This window comes from Muntiacus reevesi, chromosome X, assembly GCF_963930625.1.
Source record: "Muntiacus reevesi chromosome X, mMunRee1.1, whole genome shotgun sequence".
Classification (NCBI taxonomy): Eukaryota; Metazoa; Chordata; class Mammalia; order Artiodactyla; family Cervidae; genus Muntiacus; species Muntiacus reevesi.
The window spans coordinates 140756777-140773124 of NC_089271.1; the positions used below are offsets into that span (position 1 = coordinate 140756777).

At 42.3% G+C, this 16348-nt stretch overlaps 1 non-coding gene across 1 annotated transcript; it reads right to left on the reverse strand.

The window, feature by feature from the left end:
* Nucleotides 1-612: 612 nt before the first annotated feature.
* Nucleotides 613-719, reverse strand: LOC136154828 (U6 spliceosomal RNA). Its single transcript, XR_010660537.1, has one exon. It is a non-coding gene; the product is annotated as a U6 spliceosomal RNA (small nuclear RNA).
* Nucleotides 720-16348: the final 15629 nt, after the last annotated feature.

A 16348-nucleotide genomic window follows, 5' to 3' on the forward strand; every position in this document is an offset into this window, starting at 1 on the left:
TCGAACTGTGGTGTTGAAGAAGACTCTTGAGAGTCTCTTGGGCTGCAAGGAGATCAAACCAGTCAATCCTAAAGGAAATCAACCCTGAACATTTATTGGAAGGACTGATGCTGAAGCTGAAGCTCCAATACTTTGGCCACTTGATTTGAAGAGCTGATTCATTGGAAAAGATCCTGATGCTGGGAAAGATTGCGGGCAGGAGGAGAAGGGGTGCGACAGAATGAGATGGTTGGGTGGCATCAGCCACTCAATGGTCATGAGTTTGAGCAAACTCTGGGAGATAGTGAAGGACAGGGAAGCCTGGTGTGCTGCAGTCTGTATGACTTAGCGGCTGAACAACAACAACAACATATAGACTCTAAGATAACTTTCAGCGATTATTTTGAAGTACTTGAAGAGCTTCAAAAGTGTCTACCTTTAGAGGCTTCTCTGGTGGTCCAGTAGTTAAGACTCTGCTTCCAATACAGGGGACACGGTTCCAATATCTGGTCAGGGAACTAAGATCCCACATGCTGCATGGTGCGGCCAAAAAATAAAATTAAGGTCTGCTTTTATTTTTATTTTATTTTTCCTGTTTTTTTTTTTTTTATTTTTCAGTGGGTTTTGTCATACAAAAATATGGAACGCTTCACGAATTTGCATGTCATCCTTGCGCAGGGGCCATGCTAATCTTCTCTGTATCGTTCCAATTTTAGTATATGTGCTGCCGAAGCGAGCACTAAGGTCTGCTTTTAGAGTGACTGATCATCACAATTTCCCTTGGACAGTCTTGGTTTTTAGCACTGAAAGTTGTTTGTCCTGGGAGACCTCCCTGTCCTCGATCAATGGGTACTGTTTTTTTTTTTTTGTTTGTTTGTTTTTGCCTTTTTTTAAAATTTATTTTTCAGTGGGTTTTGTCATACATTGATATGAATCAGCCATAGAGTTACACGAATTCCCCATCCCAGTCTCCCATCCCACCTCCCTCTCCACCCGATTCCTCTGGATCTTCCCAGCCCAACAAGCCCGAGCACTTGACTCATGCCTCCCACCTGGGCTGGTGGTCTGTTTCACCACAGATAAAATACATGCTGTTCTTTCGAAACATCCCACCCTCCCCTTCTCCCACAGAGTTCAAAAGTCTGATCAATGGGTACTGTTGTTCACTCTAACTCCTTTAGGATCTTCAGAGGATTAAACCTGAGCAAAGGATCCACCATCTAAACAACCAAGAAACTGTAATAATTTAAGCCGGGTTTGAGTGGTTACTAAATGCTATTTAGGTACCACCCTCAAATGATCTCATGAGGCAAGAAGAGAGGAAAGTGAATTTCTTTGCAAATGAGGAGACAAGCTCAGAGAGGAAAATAACCTAGAACTTGCCTGAGATGACTTAGTTAACAAATAGCAGAGACAGGATTTGGACCCAGACCAACACAGCTTGAAATTCTGCATCCTTAAGCAGCATGCCATATTTCTGCTATCCTGACAGACCACTCCATCCCAGCAGTGGATGGGTTATCAGACTCCAATGCTGGTCCCAAGTCATTGACTAAGGGAACTCTGGAGTTATCAATGACTTCAACATTTCTTTAAAGCAGCTTGGCAGCAAACCTTCAAGAGCTTAGAAGTTTAGACAAGCAGTTTTCCAAGTTATGATTTTTTCATTTGATTTTTTCACTTTTTCATTTGAACCACTCTATGTGCCTACTTAAAAAAAATTAATGCAGAAACTTGAACCCTCACTCAGAGCAACTAAAACCCTCACTCAGATGCAATTAAGTGCATCTGCACTTAATTTAATGAGTGGCCAGATTGACCCAGGTATATGGTCATTTGAGAAATGCTGGGCTGGAAGGTTCTGAAGAGAAGAGCCAAGGTTCAAGAAGTTTGCTTCATCTACTCACAGACTTAGAGAATGAATTTATGGTTGTTAGGAGCAGGGGTGGGGGAAGGATGGGGGGAAGGGATAGTCAGGGAGTTTGGGATCGACATATACACGCTGCTATATTTAAAATGGATAACAAACAAGGTCCTACTGTATTGCGTAGGGACCTCTGCTCAATGTTATGTGGCTGCTTGGATGGGAGGGGAGTTCAGGGGAGAATGGATACATGTATATGTATGACTGAGTCCCTTTGCTGTCTACTTGAAACTATCACAGCATTGTTAATCGGCTATACTTCAATACAAAATAAAAAGCTTTTTTTTAAAAGTAACAACAGCAACAACAGTTTACTTCATGCATTTTCTCTATTCTTGTTGCGTTCTCCCACCCCATCTAATGTGGACACACCCCAAGTTCCATGATTCTGTCCTCTGTCTGCCCTTCTCTCTCTTCATTCTTCCTCAGAGGCCTCCATTATTGCCTCTGCCTGGTTCATTATATGAAGAGCTGGAGACCTAAGTCCCACCTCCATTCCATCATTAGTCTTATGACACTGAACAGATCAGTTTTCCTCCCTGGAATGCAGCTTTCTCACCTGTAAAATCATAGTAGGATCATATGATACCTGATTCTTATGTAAAGGCCTTTCCAGGCTTAAAGTTTATGATCTACATTATTATTTTCAAGTTGTGGTATGAGGTCCAGCTTTAACAATTGCCCAAGGTGTTTATTAGAAAAGCACATCCATTGACAGATGAGTAGATAAAGAAAATGTGGTATGTTCGTACAATAGAATATTATTCAGCATGAAAAAGGAAGGAAATCTTGTCACATTTCCAACATGGATGAAACTCAAGGACATTATGCCAAGTGAAATAATCAGTCACAAAAGAATAAATGTGTGATTCCACTCACATGAAGTATCTTAAGTAGGCAGAATGATAAAAACAGAAAATAGATGCTGAGGGCTGGGAAGGAGCAGAGGGGAAATTAATGTCGAACAGATGTCAAATTACAGTTTTGCAAGATGAAAAAGTTCTTACAGTCTATTGTACAACAATGTGAATATATTCAACACTACTGAACTGTGCACATAAAGATTGTTAAGATGGTAAATTTAATGTTGTATATTTTAAATATCTTTTTAAAAAGTTAAGTATCTTATTTTTTGATCATGCCATGTCACATGTGGGATCTTAGTTCCCTGGCCAGGGATCAAACTCCCACCCCCTGTGTTGGAACCATGGAGTCTTAACCATTGGACAGACAGGCAAGTCCCTAATGCTCTGTATTTTTATCACAATAAGAAAGAAAAGCATAGTTCTGAGTCCCGCTTCCAACAGAGAGCTACTGTATCAAAATTTTAAGGGTTGGGGCTGTGACTGTGCATTTTTAACAAGTTCCACATGTGATTTTCTATCTCCTCTGAACTTTGAGAACCACTAAACAAATGTAAAGTAAATCCTTTGTTCATTGCAACAAATTTGATACCCTGATCTCAGCTTCCCCCTTTCCCCAGGAATATTTGTGTATTTTCACTTGCTGCCAGCTAGTGTGCTTAGAGTATGTACATTTATTTTATTATTAGCCAAAGCAGAAAAGAATCCAGAAAGCAAATGTACTGCAGAAGAAGGGCATCCAGTCCATTTCCAAGCCAAACAGAGATGACTTTGGATCTGGCAGTTCTGGATTACACATGACTCTGATCTTGTCCATTAGAGTGAGTAATTGAAAGCTGGCTCTGTGTATGCTTACCGAAATTATTATTTTAAATTGTTCACATTACATAAATCTCGGCCTCTGATGCTGTCTGTAAGAAAAGGTGGTAAGAATATCAATGGACATATCCCCTAGAATGAGATTTTGTAACTTTTACGCAACCTTGAAGGCTCCTGTTTTCACTGTCACTACTTAGGGAGTTGTTGAGAAGGGGCTTGAATTATTCAAGGTCAGAGTCAAGCAAGGGATAAGATAATTAGTTCATATTTATGGGGCACTTATCATGTGCTGGGCACTGGGCTCAATTCTTTCAATAGAAGTTCTCATTCTATTCTTCCTCTGGTGTTATTATTACTTTCTTCTTTGTAGAAATGGGGGCTCAGAGAGCCTCAACAATTTGCTGAAGACCACACAACATATAAGACATAGAGCTTTCTAGCTGCAGAGCCCATCCTTTTAACCACTGTCTCTATGGCCCTGCTTATACACAACCTTCATCTTCTCATACTTCCTACCTATTAATAGCTTCTGTCCCAGATCAGTAGTGCTGTTGGATGAGGGACATTGAATAAGAAGCTTTAGTTAGCTGCTTAGAGGCTAATTTTTCACCTTGTCTCTAGTACCTGGGCTTTGCTCCTAAGGTAAGTACTCTTCGAAGCTCAGACCTGATACCTGGATCCCTATCTTATTACCTAGCTTGCCCTGTGCCTCCACTTCTAAGGCTAGTAGCCTGACTTTCTCTTGCTCTCTAACTTCCCTCCTTTCTTGGATGTTCCTGTTCACCTGTTTCAGCATGCCTAGATTCCTTGCTGCTGCTCTGCTCATGGGGAGGATGCCTTCTTACCTCAGCTGGACCTTTCTGATGCTGACTTCATAGATTGAAACTTACCATTGGAATCACAGCCCACAAGAATATTCTAGTACCTGTGTGCTAAACCTAAACAGGGTAATTGTCTGACAAACTTGAGGATTTACATAATCTCTAGAGTCTCCTAGAGGTTTCCCAGGTGGCTGAGTGATAAACAATCCACCTGCAATGCAGGAGATTCGGGTTTGATCCCTGGGTCAGGAAGATCCCCTGGAAAAGGGAATGGCTACTCACTCCAGTATTCTTCTTTTTCACTCCAGTATGCTTGCCTGGTGAATCCCATGGACTGAGGAGCCTGGCAGGCTACAGTCCATAGGGTTACAACAGTTGGACATGACTGAGCACTCACAAGCACAGGCGTTCGAGTCTCCTAATAGGCAAAATGTTCAGCTGGTATTGAAAATCACCTATCATACCAAGAGCAAAAAACATACCTTGAATTAGAAAGACAATTTATTGACAACAACATTGAGAGTAATCAGATGTTGGAATTATCTGACCAAGATTTGAAAGCAACATCATAAAAATGTTTCAACAGTGCAAATTCCCCTGAAACAAGTTAAAATTGCATCAAACAAGCAGAAGTTACCAAAAAAAGGGAAATCATAGAACTGAAAAGCACATAGCAGAAATGAAAAATTCATTGGATAGACTCAATAGCAGAATGGAGATAACAGAGGATAGAACCAGTGAACTTGAGAACAGATCAATACAATTTACCCTTTCTGAATAACAGAACAAAGACGGAAAATGATGAGATCTTTGTGAATCTGTGAGATGATAACAAAATATTTAACATTCATTCTGATCATCAGAGGCCCAGAAGGAGAGAAGTTCTTTTCTCCTTTTGGACCTGAAAAAGCATTTGAAAAAATAATGGCTAAAGACTCCTCAAATTTGATGAGAGGTAATACAAACCTTCAAATTCGAGAAGTTGAGCATACCCCAAGCAAGATAAACCCAAAGAAATCCATGCCAAGACACATCATAATTAAACATCTGAAACTAAAGACAAAGAAGAAATCTTGAGAGCAGCCAGAAAAAAACCAATAAATTACATATAGGAGAAGGCCAATTCAAATTATATCAGATTTCTGTCAGAAACCACAAAGAAAGGAATGAAGTGATGCATTTTACAAGTGTTGGCAGAGAAGAACTGTCAAGGGAAAATTCTATACCTGCAAAAATATCCTTCAGGAATGAGTAAGAAATAAAAGCAATTACAGATGAAGCATATCCAAAATAATTGTTTGCTAGCAGACCCAATCCTTAATGATGCCTAAAGGAAGTTTATTTAAACAGTAAGAAAATTGTAAAAGAAGGAACATTGGAGAATAAGGAAAAAAATACAACAGCTAGAGCAGAAATATGGGCACATACAACAATCATTTTCCCCATGAGTTTTATAAATCATATTTGATAGTTAAAACAAAAGGTATAGCACAATCTGACAATGATAATTAAAAGAAGGGAAGGTAAAGGAACTTAGTCATATGTGGCAGAGACTGCTCATTAAAATCTACTCCTTTACCTCTATGATAATCGATTTGTCACTGGGACATGGCTGCCTAGCTAGTAATTCCCTTTCCTTGTCCTTAGCCCTTTTGCAATTAGAGTGGCAGTATAACTGACTTTTCACCAATAACATATGAGTGGAAGTGATGTGTGCTACTTCCAGACCTGAGCTAAGCAGAGGCCAGATTGTCTAGGATCTAATAACCCATGGAAAGAGTTGTGAGTTTATTGTATCACTGGTGGGAATATAAAATGGAACAGTTACTCTGGAAAACAATTTGGCAACTTCTTTAAAAATTAAACATGTCCAAAAATCTCAAAAATACACAAGCAACTCCTGAAGCTCAATTCCAGAAAAATAAATGACCCAATCAAAAAATGGGCCAAAGAACTAAACAGACATTTCTCCAAAGAAGACATACAGATGGCTAACAAACACATGAAAAGATGCTCAACATCACTCATTATCAGAGAAATGCAAATCAAAACCACAATGAGGTACCATTACACGCCAGTCAGGATGGCTGCTATCCAAAAGTCTACAAGCAATAAATGCTGGAGAGGGTGTGGAGAAAAGGGAACCCTCTTACACTGTTGGTGGGAATGCAAACTAGTACAGCCACTATGGAAAACAGTGTGGAGATTTCTTAAAAAACTGGAAATAGAACTATCATATGACCCAGCAATCCCACTCTTGGGCATACACACTGAGGAATCCAGATCTGAAAGAGACACGTGCACCTCAATGTTCATCGCAGCACTGTTTATAATAGCCAGGACATGGAAGCAACCTAGATGCCCATCAGCAGACGAATGGATAACGAAGCTGTAGTACATATACACCATGGAATATTACTCAGCCATTAAAAAGAATTCATTTGAATCAGTTCTAATGAGATGGATGAAACTGGAGCCCATTATACAGAGTGAAGTAAGCCAGAAAGATAAAGAACATTACAGCATACTAACACATATATACGGAATTTAGAAAGATGGTAACGATGGCCCTATATGCAAAACAGAAAAAGAGACACAGATGTACAGAACAGACTTTTGAACTCTGTGGGAGAAGGTGAGGGTGGGATGTTCTGAGAGAACAGCATGTATATTATCTGTGGTGAAACAGATCACCAGCCCAGGTGGGAGGCATGAGTCAAGTGCTCGGGCCTGGTGCAGTGGGAAGACCCAGAGGAATCGGGTGGAGAGGGAGGTGGGAGGGGGGACCGGGATGGGGAATACGTGTAACTCTATGGCTGATTCATATCAATGTATGACAAAACCCACTGAAAAATGGTCTGTGGTGGACCAGTATTTCTCTCTTTATTGCAACCACTGTACCAGAAATTCTGGTAGTTTGGTTTGGAACTGAGTGAAGATGGAGAGAAGCAGATGGATTCAGGATATTTTTGGAGGTAGGGCTGACAGAAGTTCATAGATGAACTTAATGGATGACTATGAAGTTAACAGTCCAGAGGACCTTCCAGAATGGGCTCAATGAGACTGTCTCTTTAACTTTTCAACTACAGGGTCTTCTTGGTAGCTTGCTCTTCTTGCTATGTATGGGATAGAAAAATAAAACTGCTTGAAGGTGATCCACCTCTTCTGGCATGGGCTCGGTTTTAGGATCTACCTTGGCTTCCCTAAGATGAAGTGATCTAAAGACAGGGGTTGTTGGGCTCCTAATGGCTGTGCTCCTGAACTTCAAAGGGAGAGTTGATCACTTATGGCTCTCATTTCCACACTGGCACCAACTGCCTTGAGATAGGCATAAAGGTGGCAGTTGCAATGCATGAATTCTCTTTGGGCAGGATGCATGTATATATTAGGCTTTGGTTTTGAGGGTATAGATATGGCTGGATTGAGATTCATCAAGATTGGGGTATGAGTAGGCTTTTTGGAGGCAGGAATATGGTCACTGGGCAGGCACCAGATAAATAGTTTTCCTCTTTTGAGATGAATTATTTCTCTGGGTAAGAAACAGAGCATGAATCATTGGGATAGTTTCTGGAAAACTAAGAATTGCCAGACAACATTAATCATCATCCTGGAAGCCTCCAAGCCTAGGACCTTGCTTGGCATCATGCTTGTCTTTTAAGAAATCCCACTTGAACACTTAAGCATTTCTTCTCAAATGGCCCAGAAGTGGTTCTGTCAGTTAGTCCAGGTTGATTTGAGGCCAAATGGAATAACATCTACCAAAATGTTGTTTAGGTGGATGACTACTTCTCCATTTAGTTATTCATACAAAGATCCTTTCATTGATCACTTTGTTACTTAGGATACTCCTTGACTGCTGTAACAAAAGGACTCAACAATAGTTCTGTGGCTTAAGGAAATTTCTTTCTTAGATAACGATGAGAGTGAGAAATTCAAATACGCAGGGGTATTCAGCTCCACATGGTCATTCAGGGACCCAGGTTCAATCTATTTCACATCTCCATCTCCCTTGAACTTTGGCCTTAGTAGGATAGCTGCCAGAGAAGGCAATGGCAACCCACTCCAGTACTCTTGCCTGGAAAATCCCATGGACGGAGGAGCCTGGTAGGCTGCAGTCCATGGGGTCGCAAAGAGTCGGACATGACTGAGCGACTTCACTTTCACTTTTCACTCTCATGCATTGGAGAAGGAAATGGCAACCCACTCCAGTGTTCTTGCCTGGAGAATCCCAGGGACGGAGGAGCCTGGTGGGCTGCCATCTATGGGGTTGCACAGAGTCCATCATGGCTGAAGTGACTTAGCAGCAGCAGCAGCAGCAGCAGGATATCTGCATCCAGGTCATGTGCACCTATGTGTATCAACTCATTGGAGGGGAAAGACCACAGAGAAGCACTTGTGTGTTCGAGCTCAGTTGCTTAGTCATGTCCAACTCTTTGCAACTCCAGGGACTGTAGCCCGCCAGGCTCCTCGATCCATGGGATTTTCTATGCAGGAATACTGGAGTGGGTTACCATTCCCTTCTCCAGGAGATCTTCCCAACCTGGGGATCAAATTCGGATCTCCTGCACTGCAGGCAGATTCTTTACCATCTGAGCCATCAGGAAAGCAAGCAAGTAGGTGACGTGGAGATTTCTAAATAAGAGTTGGAAAAAATGAACACTGTGGGCAGAAAAACTAGAGAAAGAGGTCAGCCTCCTGGTGGAAGGAGCCCTGTGCATTGAGGAGAGGAGAGGCTCACAACACCTTAGCCTAGCACTTTTACGCCCTGCTGCCATTCCTAACAGAAGCTTAGCTGCCCTGCCTGCTGTTGTTGCTGCTCTCTGGACACGAGGGGGCAGCCAACTACATAAGTTGCATCATCCCTTGAACCCTCATGGGAGGATCTGCTGTGCCCAGGAGATGTGGGACAGCCTTCTAACAGTTCAGGTAAAATCTGTTAGCTCCCAAGGGCTCCCAGGCTCAGCTGATCTAGGCAATTCATTGCACATTGATCCTTTGAGACCTTGAAGAATTGGGTTGCCGGTTCATTCCCCTCCAACTGCAGCCCCTGTTGCTTCAGGAAGCAAAACTAACCTGGTTTCCTACATACTTGATTATACCTTAGCAGATGGAGCCATAGAATGTTTCTTTTTTTTTTTTTTTAATTTTTATTTTTCAGTGGGTTTTGTCATACATTGATATGAATCAGCCATAGCATAGAATGTTTCTTAAAACAGTTTGGGAATCTCAAGCAAAATCTGGAAAATTCTAGCACAAGCCACATTATTCCAACAAAATGCCAATATATTCCTGTTCGCAAAAACATGGTCCCACTGTATGGCCTTTCTGCCAACAATGAAACAAGAAATATGATTTATGCAGCATTCCCTCAGGACTCTTAGAACCCAGTGTTTCCAGTCATAACTATATCTGCCACCTCAGAGATTAACCCTTGTTAACCTACCCTTGTTAATCTCTGGAGTAGCAGCACCAATGGTGGTGAGGGGGTAGGTCAACAAGATTGTGAGAAGGGTCCCACAATTTCCTTGATTGACTGAAACACAAGGCCCTGCAGTAATGCGCTTGAGTGGGTGATAGGTGGTTTCTGGTATCCCCAACCTGAGGGAGCAGGTCAACTCAGTCTAAAGGAATGGGCAGAAGGTGAGTGTGTGAAGCTGTGGGGAAACTAACAGAATTTGAAGAGAACTTGTTGAGATCCAGATTGAAGAACTCTTGAAAATGGGGCATAGGAACAGAGAGAGACTGAGGGGGTGTATCAGGAGTCAACATGCTGAGTCAATTAGGTTCCAGAGAACCAAGATGCTTGGTGAATAAGACTGCTGAAGTGGAGCTGAAAAAACAAATAAGAACACAGGCACCCAATGTTGCTGGGCTATTACATACCTGGATTCCTCTGGACAGACTGAGCATAGTTAATGGGGCCAGGATGGGGAAAATAAAAATGATGCATCCTGTACTTCTCCTCCAGACTGTAATAGGACTGTCTGTCCTGTGTGGAGGAGGTAACGGACCTGCTCTGCCTTGGGGCTCTGCATGTCCTCCTCTCAGGATGAATGCATTTCAGTTGGTAACCTGGCACTCTGAATTGTTCTTATTAAGAACATGTGTCATGGGCTTCAAACCGTTAGCCCACAAAGTTTTTCTAGAAGCCACATATGGCTGTGCAGCCTCTGAGGAGGCAGAATTTTCCAAAAGAGGGCAGCATCCGCTGGTCATATTTTTCCATCCTGGAAAGTCTAGCGACAGCTTTAGAGAAATTAAGGGCATGGAGGTTGTGGTCTGGAAAATGGGAAGGAGGGTGGATTTCCTCTTGTGTCATCTCCTCGTACAGCATCATGGTATATTTGGGGACTCAGCTACTTATTGAATATTTCCTCTCTCCACTGAGTATGTGCAAAGCCATAGAGGGACCCAAAAGATTGAAGGGGACTTAGGTTTTCTTTCCAAAGAAGCTTGGATAAAGAGTGATCCACTTCTGCAGGAAAATTAGCTACCAGCATTGCTTGTGGTGTGGGTTTGTTTCCTACAGCATGTGAAAATACTGACTTTATCTAGTTTTACTCCCCCCAAGAATGATCTATCTCAATATGAACTCATCTTCCTTCCCCTTTTCAAGGAGGCCCTTCTCAAGTTCCTGTATCAGTAGCTGTCTCACTTCCTTATAGAAGTTCCCATCCAGTCGTGGTCACATTTCACTTTGGTGAAAGGAATAAGGAAGAATGGGTAAACTAGCTCAAACTTTAATTACCTTCCTTGTAGGGGCTCAAAGCTGGCTAGACTCCCCTCTCCTCAAGGTCAGTCAGCAGCATAACAGGAGACCTGTCTGTCTGCAACTGCTGGGAACTCTTGGTGAGGGGCTTGCCCAGAACTTGGTTCCCCTTTCCGCTCGAGAACCCAGACTTAGTCACTCGCTGATAACACAATGAGTAAGAAGCAGATGTGGTTTTGAACAGAGGTCTTTTAACTGAAAATTTAGTGCCCGTTCTATGATATTGGAGGGCCTTATGAACAATAGGCACTGAATTAATGTTCATCGAGAGGCAGTATATTTAACACTGTGGTTAAAAGCCTAGCTTCTGACAGCTGTTTTTTTTTTTTTTTTTAATGTGTGGTAAAATATGCCTTGAAATTAAAAGACGCTTGCTCCTTAGAAGAAAAGCTTTGACAAACCTAGAAAAAAACCTATGACAAAATTAAAAAGCAGAGACATTACTTTACTGACAAAGGTCCGTCTAGTCAAAGCTATGGTTTTTCCAGTAGTCATGTATGGATGAGAGATAAAGAAGGCTGAGTGTTGAAGAACTGATGCTTTTGAACTGTGGTGTTGGGGAAGACTCTTGAGAGTGTCTTGGACTGCAAGGAGATCAAACCAGTCCATCCTAAAGGAAATCAATCCTGAATATTCACTGGAAGGACTGATGCCGAAGTTGAAGCTCCAATACTTTGGCCACCTGATGCAAAGAGTCAACTCATTGAAAAAGACCCTGAAGCTGGGAAAGATTGAAGGCAGGAGGAGAAGGGGACGGCAGAGGATGAGATGGTCGGATGGCATCACCGACTCGATGAACATGAGTTTGAGCAGGCTCTGGGAGTTGGTGATGGACAGGGAAGCCTAGCATGCTGCAGTCCATGGGGGTCTCAAAGAGTCAGATACGACTGAGCAACTAAAAAACAATAAAAATACACATAAAATAAAATTTACCATGTTTACCATTTGTAAGTGTAGCATTCAGTATGTTAAACATATTCACAATGCTGTGCAACCGTCACTACTATTCCTTTCCATAACTTTCTCATCATCCCAACAGAAACTCTTGACAATTGGTTTTGAATTTAGGTTCTGCCACTTGGTATCTGTGTAAACTTGCACCAATTCCTTAGGGGACCTCAATTTCCTCATTAATAAGATGAAGATAATAATACGTCTTCATAGCACTGTGTGTGTGAACGCCAATATACATTGTGATATTAATGAATATGGATTAGTAATATAAATGGACTGGTTAATTGATTCATGTTTATTTCATATGTATTCATGTTTATTACTCTGTGTCAAGCACTGTGCTGGAGCGACAAAGTGACAGGGCTAAGTCTTAAACTCAGGTTGGTTTGACTTCAGGGCTTGCATCTGTAGAGCTTGTACTGTGAGGACTAAATGAGATAAGGAAGGTTCAGTGCCAGCCACGTAGCATTTCCTCCACAAATGCTAGTTATTATATTGTTATCAGTACTATTACCAAATTTAGTTTGAAACCCATGCCTCCTTTGTGTCTAGGGTGATAGTAGCCTACTCTCTTTTACTGCACAGGGAATGTTCCAAACTTAGCATCCTTTACACATAAGTAGAAGAGAGAGGCAGGGAGCTTCTTTGAGGTGTGCGTATAACTAACCACAAACGCCTGCCACCTAGGAACTGCCACCATGGACGAGGCCCACTTCCCCCTCTATTTGTCCCTCATGGCAGTCCTGGGGCCTAGAGTCTGGCCCCAGCAGTGACAAAGACCATCTTTCAACAGGCGAAGAAGAATGAAAAACCGCCTGGGTTTATTCATCAACCCCTGCCTCCTAGAACTGATGATCTCTTCCCTCACCCCCCAACCCCTCCCAGCAGTAGATGACAACGTCAAGGGGCAGAAAGGGAGGAAAAAGAACCCTATCCTACTCTGCCAGTGCTGCTGCCACTGAAATTTCCCCCTTTACCCTCTGGCTGTTGCAGTGCCAGTCCCATGGGCTGGCCAGGGTTGAAGGAGAGGGCAAAGGGGAAGGGAGGCAGAATGGGAGAAAGTGGGGCACCTCTGACCTCAGTGTCCTACTTCTTGCTCATGGGGGGACATCACCCAGGGCTTTGCCTCCAAATCCATAAGTCTGTTCTGCATCCCTGAGTCCTATCTCCAGCCACTCACAACCTTCAACCTGCTGGACTCCCCATCTGTACCCCCTCACCCTGCCTCTCCTGAACTAGAGGGATCATTGTCCAACTGCAAAAAAGGGTGGTGGGAGAAGGAGATCGTCCTTGTTCCTGCTGTCAAGGAGAACCAGGGATCTTCAAGTGACATACCTGAATTATCCCCTAATATTTTGGCTTGACATGAGGGATTATTTGCCACTTCTAGGCCACATCTTGTGTGCTCCTGCTTTCATGTCTTGGTTTCTGTTGTTCCTACTCCTTAAAATAGTCAACCCTCTTTGTTACTGCCATTATTCATCTCAAATTCCAATGCTTTATTAAAGCCTTCCGTGGTTTCTCTTGCCCAGGTGTCATATCTTCCTCTCTTTGAGCTTCACTTTTTTCTGTGTGTACCCCTCCAATGGACACTTCTAAGAGCCTTTCTCTTAAAGTTACTTATGTTAATGTCTTCTCTCCCCTTAAAAGATAACTGTCTGAGAGGCAAGGACTCTGAATCACATCAGGAGCCCTGCAGTACCTCACACATAGGAGACAACTTGGTGAACACTTGATCCTGTTTGAAGGCACTTTCCATAGAAATATGGGTAGGCTTTGATTACTTTATGGATTTGGAGGGGATGACAATGGGGGCTCAACCACTGTGTGAAACATGGCTTTTGTTTGTAGGAAAATGCAGGCAAGCTATAAACAGCAGATTTCAACATGCACACTGTGTTTATAAATTGCATATGGCCTCAATTAATAGCTGGAAAAGAATGCTTTAACTCATCAGCCAAAAGTTGAATCTTCCACCAGTTGGGGGCAGCATCCAAGCTGAAACAACTGTGAACCCAAGCTCCTTTCCCTGTGTGGTTTTCCTTTTTATCAGTGGGGAAGACAGGGAATTCTCTGGCAATAGGCAATGGAACCCCCAGAGTTGAGCTGGGAGGTACCTGCAGAAGGAAAAGGCCAGGATTGGGCCCCTGTACATTAACTTTCCTCTCATTGGATCGTTAGGAGAGGAGAATTTGTCACTGCCAAATATGTCTCTTTGGCATAACGATTATTTTTAAGAAACAGCAGACAGGGGAGAAGCTCTGAAAACCAAGAAGGACTTTCCCTTTGTGAAAGATATTTAAAATCATCAGGGAAATCTCTACATATCAATCTCTATAATCATCAGGGAAATTCCCTACACATTTGTAAATGTGTCTCCCTGGTATACTAGGAAGAAGGGGACAGTCTCTCGAAACCCTTATTGTTGTATTGTTGTTGTTGTTCAGTCACTAAGTCATGTCCAACTCTTTGTGACCCCATGAACTGCAACATGCCAGGCTTCCCTGTCCTTCACGATCTCCCAGAGTTTACTCAAATTCATGCCCATTGAATCGGTGATGCCATCCAACCATCTCATCCTCTGTCATCCCCTTCTCCTCCTACCTTTAATCTTGCCCAGCATCAGGGTCTTTTCAAATGAGTCAGCTCTTCGCATCAGGTAGCCAAAGTATTGGAGCTTCAGCTTCAGCATCAGTCCTTCCAATGAATATTCAGGACTGATCTCCTTTAGGATGGACTGATTGGATCTCCTTGCAGTCCAAGGGACTCTCAAGAGTCTTCTCCAACACCACAGTTCAAAAGCATCAGTTCTTCAGCACTCAACCTTCTTTATGGTCCAACTGTCTCATCCATGCATGACTACTGTAAAAACCATAGCTTTGACTATATGAACCTTTGTTGGCAAAGTAATGTCTCTGCTTTTTTGCTGTCTAGGTTTGTCATAGATTTTTTCCTAAGGAGCAAGCATATTTTAATATCGTGACTGAGGTCACCATCTGCAGTGATTTTGGAGCCCCAGAAAATAAAGTCTCTCACTGTTTCTATTGTTTCCCCATTTTATTTGCCATGAAGTGATGGGACCAGATGCCATCATCTTAGTTTTCTGAATGTTGAGTTTTAAGCTAGCATCTACTGTTGTATAGAAGGCAATAACTCAGATTTGCATAACAACCTTACACTAGTTTACTGCATTGTGCTTTTCCTGGTAACTGCTCATAATCAACTCCCTATTTCTAATATCTTCTTTGATCTTTCCCCAAAGACGGGACGGAAGGCGATGGTTTCTCCCACTTCTGAGAGTTACTCAGTTTTCCTGAGTTTCCTCTGTATACATGTTCCTAAATGATGTTTGTTTTTCTCCTATTAGTCTATCTTATGCCAATTTAATTATTAGGCCAGCCAAAGAACCTAGAAGAGGAGAAGGAAAAATTTTCCTCCACTACAGTTGGCATAGATAGCAGGATATTTCACTGGAAGAACTCTACCCACTCCAAAGCTGACAAAAAGTTTGCAGAAGATACGATTTCCCACCACATCAGTCTCCCAGATCTCTGCCTTCAGGGTCTAATGGAAGTGAGAGTGATAAGAATCCTTTCCCCTCCGTCAAATTTAGGTAAGAGAAAAATACTTGTAGAACTAGTTCCTTAGACTCAGTGACTGGTAAAAATTTGGTAAATGAAGGAGTCTTGGTTTTTATTGATCTTTTTCCTCTCAGAGGAGATTACTGTTTTTCTTTGTCTCTCTCTCTCTGTTGTATCATTTGTCTTGTTCTATGTTTTGGGAGTTTGGCTTTATGACCAGTAAGAATACTGTTTCTGGTCTCTGCCAACCAGGGGGTGCATGTACTGGCGTGTATTTGGCAGGCAGCCCAATAAGTTGTGGTTCCGATAAGCCCTGTTCCTTGTCCAAATGTGCCAGCTCTCAGGGGAATTTGTTATATGGGATCCCTGTCCATAAGAGGACTTTGTTTTCTCAATCTTTGTCTCTTTAGTTCTGGAGAAGTCCCAGTCCAGAAGCAGCTGGCTGGTGTCATAGACTAGTGAGTCGATGACTGGAAGTGTCTCATGTTCTCATGGGAAACCAGAGACACTGTTTTGTACTTCATCATTCTTACTGCCTGTGACAGTGCAAGGTCTTTGCTTTCAGTTATTGCCTTTCTTGTTTGTGTCATTTTTTGTCCTAAGAACTTGTCTTGGCAGCCATCAGGTGGGAGCTCCTA